The 11,541-nt window shown below is 41.2% G+C and overlaps 1 long non-coding RNA gene across 1 annotated transcript; it reads right to left on the bottom strand.

Moving 5' to 3' along the window:
• Positions 1-2,618: 2,618 nt before the first annotated feature.
• LOC117805083 lies at positions 2,619-3,164 on the bottom strand. Its single transcript, XR_004629340.1, has 2 exons — positions 2,768-3,164; positions 2,619-2,683 (listed from the first exon to the last, which is right to left on the bottom strand). It is a non-coding gene; the product is annotated as an uncharacterized LOC117805083 (long non-coding RNA).
• Between the last annotated feature and the right edge of the window lie 8,377 nt (positions 3,165-11,541).

The raw sequence follows: 11,541 nt of genomic DNA, 5'->3' as shown, positions 1-11,541 counted from the left end.
AAGACCCCTTAATTACAAGAACATCACAAGAACATCAGTTTCTGTTTCAGGTTCATACCTCTGACGGGAGCCAGAGGGAAGCCTCTGTGGAACTGTTTACAGTGAAACTGAGACTCAGTAGAAACAGGTTAACGTGCACCACTTCTGGGAATGCAACAAACCAAGAAATGACAGCGTTCCTACAACACACTGTGGCAAAGTATGGAAAGGATTAGTCTTGATAGCTAAATTTGGTCTTCAACAGAAATAGAGAAGTTAGCTATCATTCTCAAAGGCTTGTATGGGGGTCAGATGATAGGAGTTTCACTATTTGTAAAATCCCAGTGACTTTGGTGATCTCAATTTCACCAATTTACACAAGTACAACCAATGATCATCTGCGAAAAGTTGTTCACACAGTTCTTTACCCATAAAGACACCTGTCCGATTCTCCTTTTTCCAACAGCAGGTCTAACATCGCACTTTATATCCCCCAAATATCTTCCAATAACAGATGGGATGGCTGTATTTCTGGACAGGCATTGACTGTCCCTGGGCGATGAATCAAAACATACATTTGTGCTTTAGATGAAAAGTAGCAAATGCCTCGTTGGATTGTTTGCTGTATTTGATGTATGCATTTGTGTTCCCCTAAATGTGAATAGTACAAACTTTTGAGTCTTCTTAATCAAAATGATCAAATACTAAAAACTCGCAACAACGATATTTACATCAGCGTCACTTGTTCTTTGTGAGAACTGCTGATTAGCGAGGGTGAGTATGCCAACCTGAAGGTAAGCTGCTAAGGTTTCACCTGATAACATGCTGATTAAAGCCTCCAAGCAGTCTGGGAAATGAGTGATACTCCATAATTGTCCCCTGAAGGACGAGACAGAATAATAATCAAGACTTCTTGATACCTCGGAGTCTCTCCAGAAGAGATTTAATTCTAAAAGAAATGTTTGGTTTGGTTTTCACTGATATTAGACAACATGTCCGACTGCAGCTATCAGCTTTGTGTCCTCTCAGTCACCCTGAAACCTCAGCTAATCCCTGAGGAGAGGAATGACAGCGGCTGCCAGGAGTCTGGCACAGTCTTTCCTCTGTGTTGTTACTTTCCCTCCTCCTTCCCCTGGTTTTCTCCAACAGCTTTCCTTTTCTCTCTGATGCAGAATCCATTGAAGAAACACAGGAGACTACTTTTCATTTACTGCTTCAGCCAGCTTGCTCAAGGTAACAGCTATGCACAGGAAACAATAACTCTGCTGTTACTGTACGTCATCATCTCCACTTTGCAGAACTTGAAGGACGCCCTTCAATCACACATTATTTCAATCAGGCATAATTTTAAGTTTCATCATGTTTGGTTGTGGAAAAGCCTTTTTTCATGTCAGATTAATAGAAAAACCACTTTAAATGGAATGCAATAAATCATGTAAAACACTTGTAAGACCTTGTCTGTGAGTCAGTGTGTCTCAAGGTCTCCATCAGCCCTATTATACAACACAAGCACTGTTGCATTGTGGGGAATGTAGCTCAAGGTAGCAGGTTTATCTTGTTTTTGTTTGGCCTGAGCTGTCCTCACAGGAACAGTCAGGGGTCTGGATCACTGAAGTGGAAATGCAGGAAAGAAAAACTGCTACGTGTATAAGGTATACATGATTTGTATTTAACCGTTTATCATCAGCATCAGTGCTGATGATTAATGTTGATGATAATGAAAGTCCCTGTAGTTTGAGTGGTCACATGGTTCCCCAGTGTGATTCACTGTGGTCAAAACGATCAGAGACACAGCAAGGCGAGGCCAGGCCAGGCGAGGGGTGAGTGAGGTGACTGATGGTCTTCTCTCCGTTAATTCATTGTCAGATTATGAAACCGCAGTGAAACCCATCAGGTGGTCCGGGACATGCTGCAGGCCTCTCATTCTGTTTCTATGGAAAGATCCGGAGAGGTTCTCAGAAACACTTTGTCTCCCGCAGAGAGAAGGGGTGTACAGGGGAGGCTCACACCTATTTTGGTTATGAAACAATGAGTCAAAGCATCCTGGTTGTCAGAGGAGACCTTCAGCTGTTTCCCAGAAACTTAAAAAAAATTAAATGTGTCAGTGATGTGAGATAACAGAAAGCAGGGACGGTGTTTGTGAACAAAAATGAGACAATGTGTGTCAGTTATATCTGTACAGGGACAATTCTGGGAAACCAAGTAACAAGCAGATCCTCTAATCACTGCTAGTGCTTCCTCTTTGTTCATCGCTCCTTTATCAAGCACAGCTCCGATCGTTGAGTTTCTCCATTTGAAACAGAAAACGTACGTCTGTTTGATAATCCAATAATCAGACATGATGACGAAACATTATGTCAAAGGAAAATTATCTAAAGAAGAAAACTCCTCCTGCAGAGCTCTAAACAGAGACACTTAAGGGACCTTCCTTCCATCAATACATCATCTTTGCTGCATTTTCCAGTTTGCGACCGCTTGGGGGTGGAGCTTCAGAGCCAGGGTTCACCCTTGTTTGGTCGCCATCCTATCACAGGGCTAAAGCCTGGTTTATACTTGTCAAGTTATGTGTGGTTCATCTCAGCCCCTGCCCCAACTTGAAAGGGCCTAGGACACATGAAAAGACGCTGGGACAACTCAAATCTGCTTTTTCCATTTATTGTAGGTCATCACATGGTTTCAAAGCAGGATTCATCAGGTTGTAAACCTTCAGACAAACAAAAGACAGCCATATCACTTAATAATCAATTAAAGTAAACATTTCTTAAACATCAAAAAGTCTTTTTCCTACCAGTGGCCTCTTTCAATGCTCCTCAAGCTGAAACCCTCCTTCTCTCAGGAGAGAGGTCCAGGCAGCTGCTTTGAGTTGCACTGATTGCAGCTGAGTGCACACCAGTGTGATTTTGGTAGGTGCCAGGGTTTCTGCACCTTGCCACCACCCGCTGGATTGCAGTGAGCATTATTTTTCATTTCCTCAGCTTTGACTGATTAATACTCCTACGTGACCCTTCGCCAGAGTGACCGACGGGTTGTGAGCACTACATACTGGTACGTCAGAGCGCCACTCTTCAATACTCTGCCAAAACGCTTGTAGGAGGTGTGATTCCTATGCTATGCTACGATTTCTGCTTGCTTGTCCGCAGTGAACTATGGGGACTCGGAGGATGCTATGTTAAAATGGAGCTGATAAATGTTGCTGTTGATCATACAGCAGTTATTACAAAGAGAAAAGAGAGGAGAGAAAAAGAGAGTCGGGTCTGTCTGCGATCCGCTACGGTCCTGCTCCGTGCTCTCTTGTCCGTCAACACCCACAGGTTGCGTTTTCAGAACGCAGCACAGAGCAGGACCACCGAACAGCTGGAGTCTTGTGACCGAGGTTTTCCAGCAGTAATCACTGAATCAAGGATTCTCCTCCTCCTCTCCTCGTCCATGTTGTCTTTCTGGTCCTCTGAAATCCTCTGACCTGTTGACTCCAGGCCTGGCTCCCCTCATCATGATGGTTTGTTGTTGTAGTTAAGTGAAATACGATCTGGTGATAACACAGAGTGTTTTATTCTGAAAATTAACCGGATGTTTTTATTTTGTTTTGGTGCCTGACTTCCTGTCCCGCTCCATCTCCTCTGTTGAGATTGATGCGCTGTGCTCCACCATCCGGCAAAAGTAGAAGACTTGTGTATCTGATCCGGAGGGCTCCGACCTGCCGGATCAGAGACGCAGCCAGAACGCAAAAGAGGGGATCCAGTGGAAGTTAACACATTGACTAGAATAGAAACCTATCAGATCCGGTGCTGTGACGGATCAGTGACAGACCGGATCTGGTGGATCGTAGGCTTCTGCGTTGGAACAAGGTCATATGGACCTATGGCATATGCTATGGTGTTGATACAACACAGAAGTACAAACCAGGTGAGCACAGGCACTACAATCCATTATAAAAAATTAACACAGGTCACTCTCTCAAGAGGCCTCATGAGAGAGAGAGACCATTTCAAATCAGTTAAAAACTCCTCCCAGAGCCTTTAAATGACATCGATTCATTTTACTCCTTCAAACAGCCAACACTGATCATTAAATCCCAGTTAAGCTCACTTATTCAGATTTATAGATCCATTTTTAGAATCCATTACTTCTTTAATTCCAGCTGCTTTTATAATCTTAATTATTTCCCTTGTTTATCTCACTGTGACTTATTTTTAGAGGCTGAGTAGATGGACTGAAACGACCATAGAAGAACGGACAATCTGCAAACAGAGCAGTCAAATAAACACAAAGAGGTGTTTACAGATCAGTGAGCAGAGATTCAGTTCCAAAGACTCTATTTTTGTCCTAATGTGCCAAACTAAGCCCCGTGACACCTTCCTAAGTCATTACCTATGGCTATTTTAAGTAGCAGCCAAAATAAACTCTCTTCCTCTCTCTATAATTATTGTATCTGTGTCTAAAAATAGAAGTTTGATGCAAATTCTTTCCACAAATTCCTCAGAGAGAGGAGGGCTCAGTAACTTCCAGCTAGCTGAACAGTCAGCCGGCTGTGTCACTACGAACCCTTTTTAGTCCAGGATCCTTTGGAAATCCCAAGGAAGACATTTCATGACATAAGAACCCACAAACATGTCAGTGCCGAGTATAGTCAAATACAAGGACTGACCTGACCTTTAGTTTCAGGATGAAATGTTAGTTTCTCAGATAATAAAAGTTATGTCTTTTCCACAGTATTGTGTATAAACTGCAGATGACAGTCCAAAGTGGGGCATTTGCATAAGCTCAGGATGATGCCAGGTGTCCTCCTTACCTCCACACACAGATTAAGTCACTTAGCAGTAATCACTCATCTTAGACATGTCCTCCATTGCTCCAGTTTCCTGACTGACACCTCGCTTGTTGTGTGTCGATGCAAAGGTGTCAGCAGTAGATTGATTTGGCCTGATTCCTTTTTATAGTGACCCCCAAGAATCAGATGGTGGCTCTCAGGGTGTGGACTGTGTGTCACGTCTGCATCCTAACAGAGTCTTTGTATGAGTAACTCTGAAGTGACATAACAGCTAGAATCCCACACGCTGTGTACAGAGGCTGATAACTACTCATCTCTGTTTACAGTTTCTACCAGAAAAGTCAAATCTGTCTTGGGGGTCTGGTTTCTGTTTTTAGTATGTCTGTAGATCGAAAAATAGCAACCAATCAGGTGTCAGCAGGCTTTGGTGACTGCAGGAAAAACTGTCTGTATGGAGAGCAAAAGCAGGAGGAACACAATTCAGCAAAATGACATCCCGGCTCTTGTGGTTGTTAATCTGGGGAGGATTTCTTTCTCTCTATAAACAGATATCTGCATGAAGGTTCAAGGTTCAAGGTTACTTTATTCGTACCTGTAGGTAGATTTTGTTTGCAGTGAGTCAGCCTCCTTTTAACATCAAAACAACAAACAGACACAAGACAATACATGACAAACAAAAGTGACAAAGTGCTAAGTGCTTAAGAGGTAGCCCTAAATAAAAACAATAAAAACAGGAAATGAGCAATCAATTAGAGCAACATCAATAAAAACAAGATAAACAAAAAATGAACTGTTGGTCAATTAAAAAAAGATAGAAACAAGATAAAAGAAAGAAAGTGCCACTAGTAAAAAGCAAGATAAAAAGGTCCATAAATACTTAATAAATAGTGGAGAACTTGTTTATAGATAATCATCACTGTGACTTGTTTATGTAACTGATGGCTGCTGGAACAAAGCTGCTTTTATATCTCTGGTTGAACATGCCGGGAAGAGCAGCTAACAATCTGTTCTAGATAAAACATTTACACTGAGACACAAATCTGCCCGATGCTGTGTCACTAAAGACAATCAGCGTTTAGATTTCCTGACTTCCTGGAACACAGCATCAGAAATAATGGATCCCACCTCCATTCAACAAACAAACATCTCCTCTTGAGGACAGACCTGACAAAGCTTTTTACTTTCAGCTACAACCAACCTGTAAATACAGATTCTGATTCAGATACATGTTGAATCTGGATCTCAGGGTCTGGATTCTAGTCTGAGAATGGTTCTGGTCTCTGTCTGTAGTCTGAGTAGTATCCACCAATCAGGTGTCAGCAGGAAAAAACAGTCTGTATGGAGAGCAACAGCAGGTGTTCTAGAATTCTGAGAACAAATGGAACATTCCGTGAAGAAGGTCAGACCTAAAAAAAAACAACAGTGTCTCTAATCCTCTTTCATAGACCTCCATTCAACAAACAAACATTGTAAAAGTAGTTTTCCTCTCCTCTTGAGAACAGACCTGACAAAGCTTGACTTTTGACTTTTGACTAATCTGCATCATGGTGTTGTTATTTCAGCAAACTTAAGACCCGTTAATTACAAGAACATCACAAGAACATCAGTTTCTGTTTCAGGTTCATACCGGCATAGACTGTATAAATGATGGACATAGTATCAGTGACGTCTCCCATCTGCTCCTGAGCGCTGTTTTGGAGCTAATCGTCGGCGGGAGCCATATTGGAAATGCGGAACTCAACAAAACGTAGTGTGAGGTAAAGAGGCGGGGTTTGAGCCTCCTAGCCAACAGCTACAGTGTTCCCGCCTGCCAATCAAGTCAGTCATGTCCTTAAATGGGCAAAACTGGTCATCTTAATATCTTCTGAACCCTTGCATTAGAAAAAAATTCACCCCCGTACAGTGTGTGCCGATAGAGAAATTAGCTATGTTTACCGAAGCCGTTTTTTGAACCAGGCTGTAAACATGTTTACTAATGCTGCAAAGATCGTCTTTTTTGAATGGGTGTGTATGTGGTTTCCAGTGTTTCCAGCCTGAAGCGGATTCTGGATGAACTGCAGTTTATAACACTACTGCATAGGCTTCATATTTTGAGACCAGAGGTTGCTGCTTGGTTCATACCGCTGAAGGAAGCCAGAGGGATGTTTACAGATGCAACATAAAAATGTAGAAACTATGTAGTATGAGAAGTGTTCTGGTTTCTGTTTGTAGTGTAATGAAGTGTTTTTTGACAGATAAGACCTCTTCCTGTTGTCTTTTAGTAATCAGAAATGTTATGTAAGTATTACTGTGATTATTTACTGTGGGAAAAGGCAATAAAAGACTTTCTCCTCAGTATGCTGTCAATCATATAGTGCAACACCTACCTCCTTGAAGATGTGAAGGCATTCATAATTACAATACTGAAATTGTTAGTCTTGTCTCTGACGGTCTCATTTCTTTTTGTAGATCATTACAAAAGCATCACTGTAAATTGATGTGTTTCATAATCAGACATATATTCTCATTACATATATTCATAAAAAAGGGACCAAAAAGTACTGAGACAAACATCCCGCCTACTGATACCAGTGAAGTCCACAGCTGAGCAAACACTGATAAACATGCCCCAGTTCAGTAAACAGATTGCCGTAAACATTCAAAGCCTTCCAGATAAATTCACTCTCTAAGTTGTATACGTCAACAAGTCAGACTTTCAGGAAATGTCTTTTAAGGAAAAATGACTTCAAGAGGGAGGACACAGAGGACACAAATAGCTGCTACCAGACCAAAAACAGCTCTGCTCTGTGGGAAAATTAGGCCATACAGTAACTCAGCAGGATTATCAAACAGATTTTCTGTTGAAGTTTTAGATGGAGAAACTCTACAACCAGGGCTTTGCTAGCTTAAAGAGCTAAATGTCTATGGACAGGATTTAAGGTTTAATGCGTTGCTGTTCTTTGAGGACTACAGAGTTAAACCGTGTGCTTATTTACAGACATTTATTCGGACACCGGAGCTCACATCATGACACCTTTTGTAAGCTAGCTAACGGTATTAAATCAGAATTTACAAGAAGTGATTCTGGACCCAGGTAATCAATATTTTAGAGCTGTTAATGAATGTTCATGTCCCTAATCGCCCTGATGTATGCATACTTGGAAATGTGATGGACAATATACAGCCAAGAGCAACCCAACGCATTGTTGGTCTAGCTTTTATGTCTGTAAAAAGGACAATACCCCTCAACTGGAAAACTCGAAAACTGGACTGTTTTAATATACACAACTGGTTTGCAGATTTTTTGGACTTGTTATTGTCGTAACTTAACAGCCCGTGATGTGCAGATGTAGAGTGAACCTCGTGACACTGGCCAGCTTGAATAGTAATTCGATTTATTACAATCAAACAGCATCAGCATCAGTAACAAGCATCGCGACTGCTTGGAGGACGACCGGGCCAGATGAAGTCGCCTCTCTTCTGTCTCCAAGTTCTGGCTTAAATACTATGAAGGTGCACTCAAATTAGAATGAGGGTGTCCTTCAAACATACACATATATGGACTCTTCAATACAAGTTTCAAGTTAGCTGCTATTTGACTCCATTTATGGACGCCTTGTTCTAAGTATTGACAAAGACGTCAGCTGTCACTGTCAATCATATATTTGCCTATGTCAAAAGTGATCTTTTTTAGGCCCTTCCTAGAGACTTCTGGAGCCTACTATTGTAACTCATTCTTGTGGGTTCCTGGACTTATTTTAAACAACACAGACTAGCAACATATACTTAATCTTATGTGGTTGAATATCAGATACTTCATTATCAATGGAGAGTGCAGCATCATCTCTCAGCGACCATCACACACCAGAAGCCCCACGGACTATAATCAGGGAAAAGTTTAAATTATATATGCATCTAAGCTAATTGTGATCCTAATAATAATAATGAAAAACTGTACTAATGTTGATTCCCCCCCCTGAACATAGACATGTTGGCCTCCTGGAGACACCAGCTGCTCTTCACAAACTCTTGACTGAGAACCAGTAGGACCTTCTGGCTCTCCTTGATGCATTCAGTCATGTTCTCCAATACGGTGCGGCCTGGAGTGAAGTCACGCTCGTGGTAGCCGCGGACTCCAGCAGGTCGATAAGGGAGTGGGTCCACTGGGAGTCAATGCTGCTGTAGCTAATGAAGACATGGTATATTTCACCATCTCTATGTGGGAGGAGTGTAGGTAGGTAGCCTTAGTGGGGCACAATTTCTATGCTCCCAAGTAAGCTGGTGTCCTCCATTATTTAAAGAAGAGGCAGAAACAGACACAAAAATATGATTTGTTTAAAGGATTAAACCGCACGAAGAACAGAATGGTATCTTCCAGCCACTGTCTGTTGTTGTTTTACAATGTGCACAAGGAATAATACAGTAAACATGTTGCTTAAGTTTCAAAACTACATTTAGAAATCATCTCTTTGAATCTGTACCCCTCAGAAACATCTTAAAGATAAGAGAGTATCAGAAATCTAACAGCCGTTTTTTTAAATCTAAATCATTGTCCTGTTCTTATATTTGAAGAATAAAAAATATTCTCTTACCTGACGTTAATAAACACAAGGCAGTGTTGCAAACAGCAGTTCAAGGAAGTTGTGATCACAAACAAAGCTAGACTCCCTGTGGGGAATTTTCTTAAAAGGCATACACTGTATTGTCTCGTCTTAATTGGCCTGTTGACGTGGGTGGAGAAGGTGTTTCATCCTCACAAAGCATACCTTAACCAGTCCGCCAGGTTGGTGTGTTTTCAATCCGCATCCTTGTTTTAATTTTAGATTTAGATTTATAATCAGAAAATGCAATGACAGCGTAGATATCTAAACAGGGGTTCCCAAAGTGTGGGTCGGGACCACCTGGGGGGTTGCGAGACACAAATGGGGGGGTCGTGAGATGTCTTCTTGAATTTTTTTATTTATCTATCTAAAAATATTTATTATTATTATTTATTTTTGTTTATTTACCTTATTTCTTATGGTGTTGTATGTTCTTTTTTGTTTCAACTGTTAATTATTATTATTTATTTATCATTATTATAATTATTTTTGTATTTGTTTATTTTTTCTTTTTCGTAGCATGAGCATAATGGCCGACTCAACTAGGCTACATGCAGTCACTGTCTGAGTTACAGTGATGACACATGTAGGGTCTGCTCACTCCAACTCATTTCACCATTCATGATTTTGCCAACATAGGGGTTGGTTGTTACATGTGACAACCAACCCCAAAGAGAATGTGACGACAAACCCCAACTGGAATTTTTTTCTAGCATCAAGGCAAACAACCATCTAACAACTACTTAGCTAGCTAATAAAAGTGCCCTCTGGTGGCGAGATATAATGAGTGTGCCAACCTGTGTGACAACCAACTTGGTCTCCCCTACATTTGAGGCCCTAGAGCTGATGTCAATGCTTCCACAAGGTTTGTATCAACTGTTTTTACATTTTGCTCTTAAGATGTCATTGAATGAAAGTAAATATAAAGCATACAGAGCATTTTAAAAACAGACTGAAGTGCTGCAGGACAACTTTCATTACGCAGCTCCAGTTAGTGCTCTGATATTAATGCTACTGATGGACACAGGCCCTAAATGCAATCTCCCCTTATTGGATGTTGCTGGTTAGTGTTACTCATGTTCCACACACAGAGCAGACAGAGATCATTGCCGTTTCTTGGCATCAGGTCAGTTTCAGTTGAGAACTGGTTTAGTTGGTCGGACCAAAACTAACTTGGTTATTATTTTTAACTGCTGTTAGTTGTTTGTGAAACTGCTGCATACAAGTGGAAATAAATAACATTCAAATGGAGTAGTAGGCTGCTTCAACTGAGCTTTAATTGAGCCTTCAACTGGTGCTAAATGTAGCATGAGCACACTCATTCCTCAGGAGACTGTGCACAGAAGATTTGTTCCATGTTATAGTTATTTACATTAAGAAGTTGCTTGTTAGCATGCATATTATTGTCTGCTAATTATTCATTATAACAAACACATTTAGACTCATTTCACAATGAACAGAGTTACAGAAGTTGTTGCAGAAGTCAAACGGGCGCAGACGGCTTCAATTTCAACGCACTGCTCACCTGCACTTAAAAACTGTAAGACCATTTAACCATGTCCTCACAGCATGTGACACAAATAATAAAAACAGCTAGATGACATTGTTTCCTATCTCAATGACCTAAATGACTGCAAATGAGTGAGACAAAACTCTACTGCTCACCTGTTGGAACTCTAATTTGCATAACCACCTGTTCACTATACATTATCCCTTACTTATCACCACCTCCTTAAAACAACACTTTGTTTATTACACACAGGAAGTGTGACTTACCTTCAAGTGTCTTTTAACCCCATTTCCCTCCATTATCCATTTCCTGCTGTTTCCATAATCAGCTTTGTCTCTGCGTCAGACTCTGCTGATGTCATCGAGTGGTGACCATCAGCTTTGTTTTTGCTTTATCTCCTTCATTTGTGACATCAGTGTCGTTGAAACAGTGTTTATGTTCCTGTCTGCTCTTTGGGGTTTAGTGTGGGGCAGCATAGAGGAGCATGAAATCAGAAGAACTCCCCCCAGAAATCTCTGTTGGTGCAGCGGCCCTGAGAGGACAGGCGAGTGTATATCACCGGACATCAGCTGGAGAGTGTTTCTCCCTCTCGTACAATTTGGAAGTTCATGGCAACTCAGGGGCTCTCCATTACAGGGAGGATATGGTATTCATAGTGTGTTGCTCACAGTAAGGACTGAGTTTCTCATAGTATGGGAGGTCAA

Source organism: Notolabrus celidotus, chromosome 2 (genome assembly GCF_009762535.1).
Source record: "Notolabrus celidotus isolate fNotCel1 chromosome 2, fNotCel1.pri, whole genome shotgun sequence".
NCBI lineage: Eukaryota > Metazoa > Chordata > Actinopteri > Labriformes > Labridae > Notolabrus > Notolabrus celidotus.
This window is presented reverse-complemented; position numbering and strand designations above follow the sequence as displayed.